General features: G+C 39.6%; 1 protein-coding gene across 3 annotated transcripts in view; it reads left to right on the top strand.

Moving 5' to 3' along the window:
- Nucleotides 1-19,106, top strand: part of tnr (tenascin R (restrictin, janusin)) — a 163,026-nt gene that overhangs the window by 45,918 nt on the left and 98,002 nt on the right. For all 3 annotated transcript variants that reach the window (XM_047342136.1, XM_047342137.1, XM_035171572.2), the window contains exon 2: nt 2,966-3,019. The gene's annotated coding sequence lies outside the window, so the exon portion shown is untranslated. The remainder of the gene's footprint in view (nt 1-2,965; nt 3,020-19,106) is intronic.

The following is a 19,106-nucleotide window of genomic DNA, read 5'->3' as shown; positions in this document are numbered from 1 at the left end:
GATACTGAACCCTGAATCACATACTGTAGATGCACTGGGTTTGTGTGAATGGGTGAATGGCAAAAAACTGTACTGCAAAGCGTTTGAGTGGTCATCAAGACAAGAAAAGCACATACAAATACAGACCATTTACTAAATACCATAACCCTTAGTTATACTTATTTCTTTTGTCTTTTTCTCTCATGTTTTGCCTCATGGTTTCCCATTTGTGTAAATGACCTAAGCTACATGAGAATAAATAACTGTATGACCACACACCTGGTTTTATGTTGCTTCGCTTGCCTCTGACAAGAGATAACAATCTGGGTGAGCTTCACAGCGATCCAGGCAGCTATCAAACACACAGAGTACATCTGTAAAGTGGGTTCTGTGCCGCAGCAGCTGTCTGACTCCCAGTGCCAGATTTTAATGGTTGTGAGGAGCCAAACGAGACCTGTGTTATGGTTCTGGGTGCAGACGTGTCACTGCGGTCCTTCTGTTTTCAGGAATCTGGAAAGATGGTGTGAAAATCAACTCGCCATCTTTTTTGATTTTTGTCTTTGTCTAACCTCCCACACTCTCTCTTGCTCTGTCACTTCCTCCCCCAAGCTGGTGGATTGTCCCTGGAATGAATGACATGATGAATTGAAAGCTGTAAAAATAAGAATCCCCCCCGAAGCACACACTTATACCCACACACATGCACACCACCTCACTCGCTCACCAAGTGCACTGTCTGCTGTGACAGCAGATGTGACTAGAAGCATGTCAGCACTGTCAGATCTTCCCTCTCTTTCTGTGGATGTAATGGAATTTATAATTTATTATCACCATCTGTAAAGCCTCGTATTTATGGCTCTGTCTCTCCATCCAAAAGCTGTTTTTGATCTTTAGATACGAGAGACAGGATCACTGCACACACTGATTTGCAGGGGACCACGCCATCTTAAAAGCAGGAAAACAATTCCTTTTTCTCCCCACGCCTCTCCTCTCTTCCCCATTTCCCCAACCGGTCGAGGCAGACGGCTGCCCACATGGAGTCTGGTTCTGCTGGAAGTTTCTTTCTGTTAAAAAGGAGATTTTTGTCTCGACAGTTGCCAAAGTGCTTGCTGGTTGTTGGAATCTATAATGATGTAAGGTCTCGACTTCTCTATGTAAAGTGCCTTGAGATAATGTATGTTGTGATTTGGCGGCATACAAATAACATTGAATTGAACTTAGTTTGATAAATTCTTAGAAAACCCCCAGTGAAATATTAATTATATGACCTTCATCATGGATTATGATGGATATATTGATTAATTTAATAATATTATTGTAATATAATAAATTATACGTATTATTTTTGAGAAGAAGAGACAAATCTTCACAATTTGGACAGATTCTGTGGAATCATGCCTCTGACTGATGTAGTTGTTTTCTCGAAGTCTCATTATCCAAAGGCTCATTCTCAGCAGATTAAACTGTTTGACTTTGTAATCTGTCAGAATGTCAGCTGTCACTCAACAGGCTCTCTCACTGCCCAAAAAACTGAATGTACTTTTTCGACACAATCAGAGACTGTGTCCTCAACTTTGGCTTCTTTTCAGCAGTTTGAGCTTATTTCTTTCTCGGATATGTTTTCCTACCCATCTTCCGGGGAGATTTTAGCACTGGGTAAATCAGATGCGCTCAATATGGAGCTCCTTCTGTGCCGCCTTGATATTCTTTGTTTTCTAATCTGGAGTCAGTCATCTGGCACAGACATGAGCTAAAATCTATCCCATCTCTCTGCCCGAGATGTTGAATTAGTGTATTTATATATATTTGTCTTAATGTGAAAATCAAACATTCCTAAAGCACCACAGAGGATGTGGTCTCTCTCTCTCTCTCTCTCTCTCTCTCTCTCTCTCTCTCTCTCTCTCTCTCTCTCTCTCTCTGTCCTTGTGAATATTCATTTCACTTGCAGCTTGTTTGTGTGTGTTTGCCTCTACAGCTGAGTTTTTGCATTTGAAAATAGATAAATGTTTAATTCAGAAGTCTGATGCTGTAAACACACTGGGGCAAAAATACATTTATAAACACGTAAATTACTAAACTTAACATTAAAACTGAATGTAACCTGGATTCTTTTGGGGGGTTTTCTTTCTGAATGTGAGGAGCTTGAACTTGACCAGACACTTATTGTTAAATGCAAGTGCTGCAACAATATGGCAGCCTCATTAGGAGGATGAGAGAAGCTCATAAGACGAGTGACTTATGCAACAGGAAAGGTCATGTTCTGTGATCTAGATATCACACACACACACACACACACACGCACACACACACACACACCATGCCTGCATTCTCTGCCACTATCAAGTGCGTGTATCAAGTGCTGACTCATGTCTCAAGTGTAAAATGAGCTTCATTCCTCTGTCCTTCCAAACCATTATGAATGCTAATTATACGTGCATTACACATTTACGGAACATTTTTAATTAAGAGAGATAAAAATGCACTAGATGTCTGAATAGCAATGTAAAATGGGTTTAAAATCGATCATCATGCCCAACTTTTTCATAATTACTCTTACAGAGCGTCTTAAGTAATACAAAATATAGTGAGCAAGATTATTTGAATGGAACAGATGCAACTACTGCAACTTTATAATTGCCTGACTTGACATAAAGTCCACAGGAAATGAGTCACTGGGGCAGAACATTGCAACATAAAGTCACGACTACATGATTTAATCAGTAGATTTTTACTGTTTTCCACATGCAAAATAGTTTGTGCTTAATAAATTGTAAGTTTTGTTTTTGTGCAGTTTCATTCAATGGGGTTAGGGGTTAATAAGATATACTGAAGCACCCTGTGATTAATATGCACAGTTTTTTCCTCTGTATTTTAGGCACCTCCGACCTTATTAATCACTTTTCTGAGAAACTGATCGTGCTTTGATTTGTTCTAAACAGGAACAAAAGACTTAACCATCTCCCGCCTCTCTCCTCTCTGTTCACAGCTGCTGGCCAGAAGACCAAGACAAACAGGATCAGCTGCTGTCGGTGCTCTCAAGGTGAGCTGCAACTTCACATGCAGGCTACAGCATACGATTGTTGTGTTCTTATAGCTTTGTGAGGACCGGTTTGACCACTGGACCTTGATGGTAACTTGGGCTGATTAATATACTGTATTATTAATGAAGCCAAACTACCTCAGGTCCAAACATCGCCATCATGTGCATTTGGAGTGTGTGTGGTAAGGATTGTGGGGCTGGGGCAGCAGTCACAAGGTGGTGCAGATCCACTTGCTCCATCAAACACAAGTCAGTCAAAGCTGTCAATACATTTTTTTTGTCTAGCAGCAAATAAGTAATTAAAATACAACTTGTAATTATTCATGATTAATACTTGGACATACGTCAATGTGATAATAACCAATGTTTTAGTTGGTGCTTGTCCCATCCACTTACATGGAGGAGGTGGGATGTATGGCCTATTCTGCAACCAGCCACAAGGTGGCAATTGAGAGGCTTCACTTTTGGGGAGCTGTCATGTTGTCCATCTTTATATACAGGCTCTGGTTAAGACTCTGTATGGTTTAGGCATTTACTGTAGTTGTGTTGGTTAAGAGTTAGTGTGAGGGGCTGGGGAATACACTGTGTGAGTGAGTGTCCTCATAAAGATACAAGTGTGTGTGTGTGTGTGTGTGTGTGTGTGTGTGTGTGTGTGTGTGTGTGTGTGTGTGTGTGTGTAAGAGAAAGAGAGGGAGAGGGAGAGTGTGCGTGCATATTGTTTACAGCTTTCCTCAATAAAGTGCAAAATTGCAAAAATATATTCATGCAGCACACAATGAAAATCAACTCAGCGGGTACCTGACGTGACTGCAAAGCCAGAAACAAGCACTCCTTCTGTTTGCTTTTCAATGCCCATAATAATGATTCTTTGATTGAGGCCGCTGTTTACACTCTGTCTGTCTGTCTTTAAAGTCTCCTGTTCAGTATCACAGTGTGGGATTCCTGTGGAGAACATGGCTTGACATTTTTTAATATAAGGCCCATTTGCTGTCTGCATGTGTCCCTGGATACCCCCTTTAGCCACGTTAGCATCGGGGCACATAGGAGCTACTTTAAGGACAGCCCACATCAGCCCTGTCCTTAAATCTCTACACTGGCTGCTAGTGAACCACAGGATTGACATGATGGTGCAATATAACGGTGTGGTACCCAGGGTAAAGTCTAAACAAAGAGGAGTCATTATGCAGCACCAGGCCTGTCCGTCCATCCGTCAGAGTAAACCTTTAAAAGTAATAAAATGTCGGAAATTTCTATTTCAAAAGCCTAAAAGCTTTGATATAAACATGAATGCCTTCACTTTTTTAAATGTTTGAGAGACCTGACGAAGGCTAACTGTTGCATTCAGGAAGTCACTGCCCTTGTAATTGAATGACATGCTGGGAGACAGACCAAGTAATTAAGGGATCATGTCTCGTAAATTACCAGTTGAGGATAAAGATATTGAGTTTATCAACCAAATCATAATAGAAAGCGATTGTTTCTTTTCAGGAGAGCCACAGCATAGTTCCTTGTTAATACACATCCGTCCCTCTATTAATTATCATGTTGTGTCAACAACTATTTATTAGACATAAACTTGTGTATGTATTTATTCGTGACTCAGACACATCCCTGCTGTATTAAACTTTGTTTTCACCCCGCGGTGAGGAAGCTCTTAGTTCGGGACTCAGAGAGAGAAGGGAAGAGGCAGCGCTGCATGTTTGCCTTTCTAATTACTTCTCATGGGAACCCAGCCATTGATTCTTGCAAATGCCCATTGATTTCTTGCAGGGCTCTACACTATTTGACGTTTGTGCTAAATACCATGGGACGAATGACGTCTGTTTGTCTGTGATGTCTGTGACATCAGTGACATCCGTATGTATTTTTGCATTTAAGTGCGTGTGTGTGTGTCTACAAGTGTGTTTGCGCATATTCATGTGTGCATGTATTAAATGAGAATAGGTTCTGGGAGTTGACGAATAGGAAAGTCACTGCATTCCTTTTGGCCCGAGCAACCTAATCGAGACACATCGATCGGGCCAGGGAAACACTGTGCTTATTTGCACATGGAGATAGCCGGGAGCTATTGGCAAACTGTTTGTTCTCATTGGATAAAATCACAAGACTTTCCTTCTGTGGTCTGAACAGATCACTATGTCAGAAGGTCAGAATCAGTGCCGCGATTAATCAGCTAGTGTCCTTCGATACTTTGGTAACAAAATGTTCAGTGATGGCGCAGCTTGAATTATCTGCAAATGAATTTCATCCACATTGCCTGTATTGGGACGACAGTAGTTCAGGCGCCAAAGAGTGTAAAATTATCATTGGCACTGAATAACTTGCTTCTGTAGCCCAATATGAAGAGCGACTGGAATTCATATTCAGAGTCAATGTATAATCCGAAAGTTATTTTTACTATTTCGACAAATATATTTTTTCTCCGTTTTTTTTGTTGTTAGGTTTTTTAATATATTTTTGTACAATTGAAGCTTCTTGCAGAATTTGAATTTCAGCAAAAGATGATCCATGTCATGATGTCAGAACACGGTGTGGGGGGGGGTTTAGGAAAAAAAAGTGAGTTCATTTGAACTGGCAAGCAGCGGCTCTCTCCTTGCATTTGATCTCCCGTGTGTGACATTGGCATTTTTCAGAAACAAATTGCAGGATACTGATCATGTGAATCACAAACAGGGTTTGATGTGTTTTGATCCCGAGGGCTCCATTAGAGCATGTTCCACACCAGCTTGACAGTATTCAGGTTATTGGTTCCAGTCACTTGATTTTCCACATTAACTCTGGGATGTGACGGGTTCAGTATTTCCACTGAGGTTCACAGCAGGCTCAGTGCTTGCCAGCTCACTGGCCATTGAGTTTAGTGCCGTGATCCCACAGCACATTTCAGCCTACACTAACTGTGCAGTGGGTGTTAAAGACGCAAAGGTGTCAATCTTGGCCATTTGATAAACTCAGCCTGTTGTGGTGGGGTTCAAAATGTGTCAGTTCCCTGTGGACAAAATGGTTCTGATGTTTTTTGTCCAATCATTTTTTTTGTCCTAAAGCGTTTGAGTAAAATGTCTAACTGAGAATGAATACGACAGAAAAGGTTCAGTCTCTTTTGCTGTCATGTGTGAATGTGTTAACTTGTCTCCTGCGTGCTGTCACTGTTTTAATGTGGTCTTAGGATCTGTTGTCTCAGCAAACGGCTTTAATGGGAATTTAACTGTCATCGTTCTTAACTCTTGCTCCTGAATGATCCAATGCTTTGTCCTCGACTACCATTTAAATATATCTGCCTTGTCAGCAGAATGAAAAGCACAGTAAAAAGACAGAGGCTCAGTCAGAGACAGACTCCTGATCACACCAGGTGTTGATCGTGTCTCCAGTGTCCACATTGAGACATGAACGAGGAATAGCAGATGACGATGAGGGATCTGGGAATCTGCATTAAAACGTTTGCTTTCTTTTCATCTCGTCTTCACTCCATGCTCAGGTGTCTTAGGTATCGGGGGACTGTTTTTCTTTTTCACTGGCTAACGGCTGCTAGCTGCAGAGCTGCTACTACCTTGCCAGTTTTGTCCCTTGCGATTGTAATTTCTGCCCACGTAGTTATTGTGTGTGGATTGACAACACAGTGTTCAGTGTGGTCACAATTTGTGCCTCACCACCTCAAGAGGTGACACTTCAACTGCATCACAAATCCATCCTCGGTGTGACTGTGGTGCATGTACACCTGCACTACGGTACTCGGTCCGAAACCAATTTTAATGTCAGGTGTAAATGGGATAATTGAGACAGAAGTGCAAAAAGGCGAAATGACAAAAAGCAAAAGAAGGTAGAAACGGCGGAGAAAGAGGGCGATGGTCATGTAAAGAGACGGAGACAAAGATGTATAGAAAGCCTGATTATAAGCGAGAGGGCCGGTGCAGCGCAGCATCTACGTGAAACCGTGGTTAATCTAATCTGATTTGCTTTCTAATGAGACAGGCAGCCATTTGTAAGTTTCAATGTGTCACTGCTGGCCTTCCTGTTTCTGTGCTGCCTACCTGTATCCCCATCCTGATTTCTGACAAGTTGGAGATTTTTTGTTGTCTGGAGCAGACGAAGACAGACTGTGATGAATGGAAGTAGTTCGACATTGTGGCAGCAACAGCCGGAGCAGGATTCACTGTAGCTTCGGCAAAAATGCCGTCGCTTCATCACACAGAGAAAACCAGAACTTTTTTTTACTTTTGCATATAAAAAAAATGTCTGTTACATTCAAGCACTTCTTGAAAAGAGGCAGGTAAATGTCTGTGCATTTCAGAGTTAGAAATAAGTCAAATATTTTACGTCAACCAGCAAGTTTGCCAAAGCTGAAGAGGGTGAGACAGTTGGCTACAGAAACTAGGGAGTATGGTGGAGTCTATGGTGGAAACATCAAGGAGGAGTCCAAGAAAAGTTTCTGATCCTCCAGATAAATACGAAACATGGCGTTCAGAGGAAGGATTAGTCAAAAAAATTGAGGAATTGATGGCGAAGACGAGCACGGATCATCGTTGAACAGCGCTGAAAGAGGAGAAGGGCCTGTGCAGACACAGATGTCAGGTTGGCATTTGTTAAATATATTGTGTAGGTTGTGTAGCTATTGCATTTACACTATTCAAAGAATCAATTATTATCTTGTAACTATTGTAATTTATGTAATTACCAGAAGGGAGAAGTAAAAGGTCTGACTGAATGCTAAACGTTGAAATTTGCTGGTTAGTGGGTGGTGCACTGCTGCCTTACAGCATGACTCATAAAATACGATAATAAAGAATTAATTGTTGTATATTACACTTAGAATTCTGTTGTCTCTGTGCATTTGCAAAGCAGCGACATACATTTTTGTGTCATGGACTAACTAGTTAAGATTTTAAAAGACAGTATTTATTATTATTTATATATACATGAAGTGGGTCCAAATATATCCATTAGGTTATATTTCCTTTGTTGAAATTGTCGTGTTGCCTGCAGAGCGATTAGTGGCAGAGTTGACTGTGTGGTCAGTAGGACAGAGACAAAGACAGAGATCCAACATGGGGATCAATAAAGTATATCGACAGTATCCAGATGCCCAGGAGATCAATATCTGGAAGTTCAATAGAGCTCATTTGGAACCATGAGCTTTCCACGCTCACTTTACTGGTGAAGAGAACGTTGTCAGAAACATTGAATGTAGCAGACATTCCCCACAGGAGCCTCACAAGTAGCTGGCCAACATCCATTTTAATCCGTGTTGACAGCCAGTATCAGATTATTTTTGTTTTTGTTTCAGTTCCTCTGTGGCCTCTGGATTACAAATATATCACCAAAAGTAAATACCACACACATCATACGAGGATGGGCAGAAAATGTTTTGTACATCCGTGACTGCGTCTGCACTGGCCGGCCATCTTAACCATTTTGATTCAGTTTTGCAAAATAGATTTGAAAAGCCATAACTCAAAAAGTGATTCTCACTCGAGCCGTCTGAAGAGCACGAAATATGATTCCGGCTTCCTTCTGGAGGGCAGAACAACAATGCAGCTGTGGCTGAACCATTTGAACTATAAATCTGTTTAAAAGTGGAGACCTCACTGTAACTCCCACACAGTCTGCTTTGACTCTCCGTTGTACTTTAGTTAAACAGCTTCCTCACGTCCCTTCGAGAACAGCATTGAAATGCATTTCATCAGCTCTGATTTCACAGCTACTTTCACACTCTTTAATTCCTCCGTCTTCATTTCAAACTACTGACAACGATCTCTCTCTCTCTGTTAAGCAGCATCAGTTGAGGTCTCTCTTACCCCTTCGCCTTCACACTCACTCTTCTGCACCTTTCTTCTCTCACTCACTCCACCTTTTTTTCCTCTTAAGAAGACAAAGTCGAATGGCCCGATAGCATTTAATTGCTGTGGTTTTTATGTGGTCTGCTGAGAAGTAATAGCCACTCAGCACTTCTGTCTACAAGATAGATGCTGCCGATGCTTGTCTTGGGAGTTGGTTGCGGCGTGGGAGCGCACCCAGCGGCTCGAGGAAGTGCAGGGGAAGTAATAAAAGAAAATGGTTCGCTGAGGGAGGAAAAAAAAATTCCCACAATGGATTTCATTTCCTTATTGGAAACAAGTCACTCTGGGTCACGCACACAGACACAACACACATGCACACATCCACACACACACACTCAGAAACAGGGGTCAGAGTGGAGCAACAACTTGTTAGCAGCAACCATTCGCTGTGACCACACCAGTAATGCAATCTGCTCCTGCTGTTGGACAGGCCACCATATGGAATCAGTTTCAGGGTGACTGACTCAGAAATGGAAACAGCAGGAAATCAAAAGGATTGCTTGGATCCCTCCTGTATTTGAAAATACTCTGTTATCACAGCCTGGACACAAACCTCTTATTTTTCCAAAAAAAAAACACATCTCTGTCCACCGCTGGCATTAGGTTTTTAATACAGTACATCACACAGAGAAATAATATGGTTTTGATAAGCTTTAAATCATTATTGTACATGCAGGTAATACATAATAAGGTTACAGTGCTATGATACCCCCTTCAACATAATAAAACATACCTAAAATGTCAGAGCACATCTTATTTAAAGCATTTCAGTTTGGTCCATATCCTATTGCTAACATGGAGGAGACAAGGTTTATGACTTATACTGCAGCCGCTCACCAAGGGAGGATCTAGATGAATTGGATTCACTTCTGGGGAGCCGTCCGGTCGTCCATCTTTATATTCAGTTCTCTACTCCTGATTTAAGCCAAGTTTAAAGAAAGGAGGTGTGGGAGAAAGAAAACAATCCAAAATGGCAAACAAAGGATTCTTATTACGTGCAGAGAGTTCCTCTGTCTGCATGCACACTGACCTGTAGAGAATACATCACTTTACTTTAAGTGTGCCACTGAAAACAGTGGGAAACTGCACACAGATCTACCGCGTTTTTGTACATGTCAGCAGAACATGGCTTCGACCAAACTTTTGCTACCCCACCTACAGAAAACATCAGTAACGTCATGAGCGGAAATCAAGTATGGATCACAGCAAGTTATGTGATTAACTTCGAACTGAACCATGTCAGAAGTTCACCGAAGAGTTTAATTGCTATCTGTGTTGATTGGATTTTCTTTTTTAGTCTCACCACATGATAGAAATTCAAAATCTGAGTCCATGAAGAAGCAATTACTTGCTTTACTGCTTAACTGGTAAGAGACTCTCATTATCTAGTTAGAACCGTTCACAATTTCACCTCAAAGGAAGCATTAATTTGCTTTATTTACTGTCGCACTGCGCAGTTTATTCCTCCTCTTGGAATATGAAACACTGAAAGGATTGACATTTTTGATATTTGCGAGAAATGCATAACTCCAATCTGTCTTTGTGTAAACAAATATCTAATGCGATACTATTTGACGGTTTGCCTGAAGTTACTTTGTAAAATCCTGCGTCAAACGGTTAATATAATATTCCTTTATACAGGGAATGAAAAAGTTAATTGACTTAGAACAGAAATCTGTTTGTCATGCTAAATGAGAAGTTGAGCAAGGGAAGTACTACAACCTGACTGTTTAGAAATATTCGGAAACCATTAAATTATCATTTCTATCAATATTCCCACTGTGGTGTTAATGCATCACAGTCAATACTGTCATCATTTGTGAGATACAAGAAAACCTATTACACTTGTGTCACTTCAACCGTCTTCAAACTACTAAAACTACTGTTCAATCAAGCTCCTGTTGTTTACTAATGATACAGTTTGGGTTTTACTTTGAAAGTTCACTGAGATAAATTATGGCTTTACTTAAAGTACAATCTACCTGGCGTGGATGCTCTTTGTGCGGATACACACAGGAAGAGATTAAACGATACCTGTCCGGGATCACACACTCCAGACAGCTTTTCAGTTATTCTCTCTCTCCCATCCAATCAATTATTGGCCAGCAGGCGGCTGCTTTATCCGAGGCTACATTCAGACCCACTTCAGCCTTGCACGCTGCCTCAAAACACAATCAAATGCATAGAAGCGCTCGTTACTGGTGGATTAAATTGTTAATGCTGTTAACCTGAGAAAATTTACTATGAAAGATAAACCAACATCAACATCAAATTTTATGACAGTTGGATTGTTGCAGGGGCATGAAGGCGGAAATGCGAGTGAGAGAGGAGTATGGATTTTACTGAAAAGAAAGTGTTGTACCTAAATCTTTCTGATCTGCACAATGTTGATTAAGCATTTCACTTCGATGGCAATCCCAACGGGAACTTTGTATTTTTTTGTTTGTGTTGCTGACTGAAAACTACACCCAAATCTAATCTTTGTAAAAGTCCGATATTCACATCTTGCAAATGTGCCTTGCAACCCACACATGGTGGTGTTGCTATGGTCAGGGGAAGGATGTAAGCATCCCAAGCCCTCAGTTGGGCCTACTTATCTATTTAGTCTAGGTTACCGTAGTGACTTAGGGAGGAGGCAGCCATTTGTCCTGAGCTGGCAGCGCAGCATCTATCCTACATGGGAAACAGCCCCTGGTGAAAATGACTTTCCATTACTCGTGACTCCATCAGTAAATTACGTTCCCTGCTGATAGGATAATTCGCTGCCTTACATATCCACCAGTCTCTTTTTTTTCGTGCAAGATAATGGAGGCATATGGTGTAACCTTGCAATGTAGAAAATACCTCCCTAAAAATAGAATAATGTATTCATCCTTTTCCTAGATGTTTGGATGATGGATGGCATCCAGGGGAGCGGTGTGCTTCCACGGCCTCCATCTCAGGAACCTCACGTATAAAACAATGCCATCTCACAGTAGTGTTCTTGTCTTATTTGTCATGTTTTTTGTATTTTTTCTCTGGATAATGGCAGAGGATTTCTGCGTAGTCAGCATCATGGAAAATATATATTGACCATACCATTAGAATGCAATGAATGGGGGAGCGTTTTAGAATTGAGTGCTGTAGGGACACCTCTGAAAGAGACTTGTTCCATTGCGTAACACACAAATCAATAGTCTCAAAACAACGAATCATCTCTTATCAAGTTGAGCGCTCGTAGCTATCTGTCATATAGTCTGTCGGTATGTGTGTGTGTGTGTGTGTGTGTGTGTGTGTGTGTGTGTGTGTGTGTGTGTGTGTGTGTGTGTGGGTGTGTGTGCGGCTTGTTCATTTAGCAGAGCACTGAAGCAGAATTTAGTGTCATAACAAAGCAAAGGAATCAATGCAGAAGCCCTCTTGATCTCTGTTCTTACAAATATCGTCGAGGCAAGATGACAGCACAGAAACAGCATCCTTAGAGTGAGTGCGAGCGAGGGAGAAGAAGAAGAAGGAGAAAGAATCTGTTCTGATATTTTGAGTCTGAATTCACTGTTAAATTGTTGGGTCAGCACAGAGATGTCTTCCTGACTGGGCCAGGTTGACATCACTTCCTGAGAAGAAGACCATCTGGAGACACACTGCAGAGGTCGTGCGCTATACCCTCCGGGGTTAAACGCATTTTCTCAATTTTTACATCTTCTTTAATTTGTCTGTGATGAGGCTCAAATTTGACCGAGAGCTCAATGTAAAGAGATAATTTGGCCCCAAATCTGAGTGGATTATATATGTATAGCAGAAGTGCTGTCTGTAACCTTAGTTTCTAGCCTCTAGCTGAGCTAGCTGAGACTCTCCGGATTCTGACAATGTCTGAATTTTGTATGTCGGTTGTAGATTTTAGTAGAAAGATCTATAAACATTTAATTAGACGCAGCCTTAGACCGCAAAGGGTAAACTACTGGCTCACTATATGGCAGTACTGTTTGCTAAAATCAAACATAAAATAATACATGTATAACCATGCTATTTAATTATATTCAAGTACTCTTTATGTTATGCTCATAGAAAACATCCACTGTGATAATACAGCGAGCTCACACATTCACCTCGCTCCTCTCATTTCCTATAGACAGACGTATTGACTGTAAAATACGAACCTGTATTCAAGCAGACGACTGTAAAAGGAATGAAAAGGTTCCTGGGAATCAATGCAACGTGCAAAGTTGAGTCACCGGTTTTGCTTGAATAACTGAGGTAATAGAAAAACTTTTATCAAAGCACTCTCACTTTCCCGAACGCGGTTTTGCTCATCGGCAAGCACGAGCCATCTCCTGAGATTATTGGAACGTCTGCTGCTCAAAAGAAACATATAACATTTATATGCAACACTCATACAGTCGAACATGCAACTTTTCTTTCTGTGGTACTTCACAATCAGTTTAGGGATCAATTTTCCGCAGCGTTATGGGACAAATTCTGCAGTAGAAAGGAGCTTAAAACCCCAGAATAAATAATTCACTACAGGTGTTACTGCGTGCCCTTTTCTTGGAGACCTTAAAACTTGATTATGGTCAGATGTAGATAATATAATCAAACTACAGCCCAGAGATTTTTTTCTCTCTCAGATCCTCCAATACTACTATTTAGCCACTGGTTTCCCATCACCCTTTTTTCTTGATTTGTTTCTTTCTAGTGTAGCCGCGGGAAAATGCTTTTCTTAGAGGGGAAGAAGTTATTACGTTACTTACTCGACAGACAGTTTTTGCTGTCAAATTGATATTGAAAGCCACATATTGGCACTGATCTTGAAGCCAAAATGATTTTTGGGGAAAGAGTAAGAAATTCATCATGAATAGCTGTATAGGAGGTTTTTAGTTTGAAGCTATTTATTTTAAATTCTGAGGCTAAAACAGAAGTCAGTGAGATGTGAATTAGATAAAGGTACAATATCAGGTACAAGTACTCCTATTCAGATATTTATAATACTGAATTCTCTATAATGTCTTGATTGGTGTGGTCACACAGACTGATACTGTTAATGCAAGATTGAGTCACACCTGGCTGACCACAAATTGAATTTCAGCCTGCCTACGAAGAGGGTCAACTTAATTTGCTATATTTATTAGTTTCTATTTAAATTTCCCCTGCTTAGATTCAAAAACAACCCACTGTTGGTTCCAATCTCGACAGAACGAATATATTATTTTCTGTGAATTCAGATTTCACACTCTCCTTTTAAAAATTTTCTTTTGTCTCAAAAACCCAGTCACATCATTAGCAATCATTATTTATACCCTTTTTTGAAATACCTGTTTTTTAAAACATGACCATTAAACTTCACTTACAGCTTGAGCTTTTTTAATTAACCTTCCTGGGATCTAATTTACTAATGTAATGCCAGTATTATTGTGGGTTTTTACATTTGTACCTGCTCAACATGCAGAGTGCCTCCATCATTAAACCTGCATTCACAAAGCTCTCAGCAAATATGAACAAAAATATATATTTAAATGCCTGCTCAGCATATTTTGCTTTTCTTGTTTTCTTTGCACCCCAGGAATATTGTCTCTGATGTGTTACCACAGCGCCTCTCATTCTGAGATCCAGTGTGTTTCAGTGAGATGTGTTTTCTCACATTTTTGTGAGTGCTCAAAGTGCTCTTTGCCAAAATGGCTCAAAATGGAGCAGTGTTTACATAATATGTCTCTGAGTCTACATGTCTGTATGTCATCAAGAGTAGAGGAATTATGTATACTGCCTAATACACCTATTACACTTTTTGATTCACATTCCACTAAGTGTAATTTATGGGTTTTAAATCAATCAAATTATTATCATCAGCTAATAAAATAATCTTGGTTTGCTATTATGTAAAATATCTGTTTAATCCATTGTTCCAACTGTTATTTATTTAAACATTCCCTGTATGTGCCCAGTCAGGTTGTTTCCCTTCAAACATAAAGTGCTAACAAATAAATAAACATAAATGCACTGGCTTGTTATATCCTTTAGGTCCGTTTCGCTTATCATGTTCCCACTGGAGTGAGATTCAATAGAAATTGACTGAGCGGTGCTCTCCACCTCTCTCTCACGCTCTCTTCTCATCCTCCAGGATATGCGTGGCCAGACCTGCAGCCCCAGCCCTCGCTGCACTGCTCCAACAAGGACTGTGCTGGCTTAAAAGGCTGATGAATGTGTGTGTTTGTTTGTGTGTGTGTGTGTGTGTGTGCGCGCGTGTGTGTGTGCACAAAAGCAATAGAGAGGGAGGGAGGGAGGGAGAGAGAGAGAGAGAGAATTTTGTGAGTAATATTTGCTGCGTAATTATGTGCATGAGTGGAGGAGACGGAGTGTGTTACTCTGCTTGTGCAGCTTATAGTAGCTTTCAATATTTAGGTATATTTTATTCTGTTGATACATTTCTATATCAACGCATAGCAACCACTGTTTTGCACATGTGGATTTGGAACATGGAAGAAAACATGAAAGATACAGTAATTTGATCTATTATGGTTCAATGTTTTTTTCCCAAGGCTTGTTTAAGGCTATGTTTTATAAAAGCTTCTTTCGTTGGCTGCCATTTATGACAGTGAAGAAAAATTAAGAGAAAAAAATAAATAAATCATAGAGCTGTCTTTAAGTGTGTCGCTGTGTGGTACATTGTATTTATGTGTCATTTTCTTTTTATTCACAAATCACAAATCTTGACAACATGTAGTCGACTGTAATCTTTCTGAGCAGATCAGAGACTCAGATGCAGAGAAAGACTCAGGATAAGAGGCTCATTTCAAAAAGGCCACAGAAAAAGGCAGGCAGTCGTTCAGGTAATCACTCAGAATCAAATAAACTGAGGAAAGGAGAAGGCAAAAGGAGGAAAAAAAAGAATAAACAACAAATATGAGTCAAAAACCATAGAGACTAAGACTGAAAAATGCTGGAAAGCAATGTACAAATGAGGAAACAGGGGAATGTGTATATATATATATATTATTCGACCTTGGCTGATAACAAATCCAGCGGCAGGTAAGTAATTGGAAGCTTGTGTGTATGATAAAGCGAACGGGAGACACATGAGGGCAGCGACTGTAACAAGTAAAAATAAGACAAGACTCACAACAGGCGATGATTAACAGCCTCTTATAGTTGTGTGGTCATACCAACAAGCTAACCCTGACCCTGACGTCAGCTGAGGGAACTCTGTTATAAAAAGGGAGATGGTACCAGTATTTTTCATAGTGCGTTCAGCATGGAGGCAGCTTTAGTTGTGAGTAGTTTGAAGTAGTTAGAAGGATGAAGCCGTCATATATAGCACATTTTTTCGGCTGTTAATTCTTCTCCAAGGCTCTTTGATACAGATACACACCCAGTCTGAGAAACAAAGACTAATAAATGTCACATTTTCATATCAAGTCCTACATTTTTATAATGTTGTGACTGTGAAAGGTAAATGTGGCATCTGGCAACTCAAATGACCAATACATTGACCTCTGTCTGCCATTTAGACGTCATATCATGTGTCAGATGTCATATTGAAGCAGTTTAGAGAGCAGAGACGCAAGAGCCTGAGAAGACACACAAACAAAAGTCGGTTTTCACTTGAGTCCACTCAGTGCCAGGACACCTCACAGCCCTTTGATACTCTGTAATTTTGACCAATTGCTGACCTTTTAGGTTTTGGTTGTTTTTTATAATAATCTTTGTAGGTGGGTTTGTCTTGGTTACTTTAAAAGGACAAAACAATTGGCTAGAGATTTAATCTCCAGCTTCAGTGAAAAGGTTTAGTGCCATAGGTGATGGATTCTAAATGAGAAAATCTGTATTCTCCGCCTGCATGGAAATTTGTCTTTGCCTACAGAGCACATGTTGTGATAAAAAGGGTTAAAGGCCCACGACAAAGACGGCAGGCAGGCAAATAGGGAATGACAGATAACTGCAAAACACATAATATAATTAGCCTGTCATTATTATTTATTATTTATTTGTCCAGTAAAATGACATACGGTAATAAAAGATTGATTTAAAATATGTGACACGTCTATTTTCAAATCCAGGGTGTGAAGGACATCCTCATTGATGGAGTTTTCCACCTGATTTGTGTCATGCACAGTTCCAACACTTGTCTCTTGGTGTTTCTCATAATCTTGCTGGTTATGTCAACTCATTTCACGAGCTTACTTTTACTTCTAGCCCCTAAATTTCTGTAACAACTTTAGGAAGATGGGGGTGACTGCAGTGTTAAGGGAGGGATTTTGCTTAATTTAAATCATTTCATGCTTAATTTACCAGAACTCTTTTAATTTAACAATATAATTGGATGAAGATATTTTTCCAACTAGCCTCATTAAGGGTAACTCATACAGTATGTACCCAGGATCTCTGAGGATGTTTGCTTTGGTAGTGTTGCAGTTTCAAACAATGATATTGTAAATACACACCAAGGGATTTATACTATAAATGAATTCAGGATGAGTGACATCTGTTACCTTGTGTAAATTGAATGTCAGTGCTACTTGATATGATTCAATAAATAGCTTATGTGTCAGTTTTGAATTAGTAAATTATGAAGGTTGTTGGTTCCAAGATTAATATGAATCTTCCATTACCTCTGCACCTGTGTGCTTTCTTATATTTATCTCCTCTCCAAGGCTTTTACTTTGTAACCCGCCATGCTAAAGGATTGATTAACACTCTTTTAATTTGTGTTTATTTGTTTGACACGCAGATTCGTCAGCTAGCCTGTTGATCTGCAGGCGATCTCTCCCACTCGTTCACTTGTTCAGCGTGTCATTTCAGTCTCTTTTTAGTTATATCCACTTCACTCGTGGCTTTTCCCGACAAATCATCATGGATCTTCAAAACCTATTGCTTGTTAACGTGACCTGTAACTTTAACGTAACTTTAATACGTTACTTCATCTGTGAACACAATTAGCACCTTAATATTAATAATTAAAACTATTATAATTGTGTTGATAATGATGACAGATCATTCAAATATGCACTTATTTTTAAATTTTGTATCTTACGCTCACAAATCTCCGATGTTGTCATGATTTAACAATCAGTTCATTTTTTACAGTTACTGCATATAACAGTTACTGTGATAACTAAAGTTTTTACGATGTAATCATGCCCGTGCTTTTCAACTTTATAGCTTTGTAGTATATGACTGAACTCTCATTTACTTTCCAGAACTTTCACCAACCCAGGCTTTTGCTAATCCTGACATTGCAGCATTCCTCTCTGATTAATTCTCTGATTAATTAACTAAGGGTGTTTGCAGTGTGACCAATCAATCTGTCTTCTCCTGAGCTTAGTCACATTGATCCTGATCGATTTAGGTATTAGTTGGTGGTCTAACCTCATTAGGTACGTGACCTATAATGTGCCATGTAACGTCTCTGTTGTCCCTGAAACTTAATCTACATGTACGTATATCAAAAATATTGAAAGTATTTAATCCTGGGGATTGCAGACAGAAAACTCTGATCTGAATGGAACAAGTTTAAACTGAATGTACCACACACTGTTAAACGGATTTTACTACATTTATAACTAGTTTAACTTAATGCCACTGAAACCTTTAAGCACCAGCAGTCGCCCTCTTGTAAACGGAGTTAACTCTGAATTTCATTTCTTGCTCTACAAAGATAACAAAGGTCTAATTTTCAGCTGCCCTCACTCTCACTAACAGTGTCACTGGGGCTTCATTATATTTCCTGACACAGTGGAGTGAGTGCTTAATAAAATCCTGTCATTTGAAACACATTTACGTAAATACAACTGTTGAGTTATTATCTCAGTAAAAAGAAAAATTAAGTTTGTCCTGTTTTTCACATCGCTGTCTGCACGGGTTGTGGACATTGTTTCCTTAAATTAAAACCCTTTATCATGTGAATTATTATTCATTGAATAATATCAAACATGAGGCATTTAAAGGTATTGAAGTCTCAAAGTAATTTCAGTGTCTAGACAATAAAACAAAGAATGACTTTGGTTTGATTTATTACTTCAGTTTATGTTTTTATGAAGATGTAAAGGTCAATGACACAACAGATTTTGTCTGTAAAATTGATGAAAACACTATTTAATTATTTTACTTTTAATTAGGTTCAAGATAATTATTATATTGTTTCTCTAAGGCAAGGTCATGATGAAATTGAAAGTGTTTACACTTTTATCACAGAAATTTTGTGTCTTAATAAAAGACAGCTAAACTTGATATTTATTTAATCACTGATAATTACTCCACAATGTCACCCATGTTTTTTCTGAGACTTTGAC

Source organism: Hippoglossus stenolepis, chromosome 11 (assembly GCF_022539355.2).
Source record: "Hippoglossus stenolepis isolate QCI-W04-F060 chromosome 11, HSTE1.2, whole genome shotgun sequence".
NCBI classification, from domain to species: Eukaryota; Metazoa; Chordata; class Actinopteri; order Pleuronectiformes; family Pleuronectidae; genus Hippoglossus; species Hippoglossus stenolepis.
The sequence above is the reverse complement of the archived record's forward strand: the minus strand, read 5'-3'. Positions and strand labels throughout refer to the sequence as shown.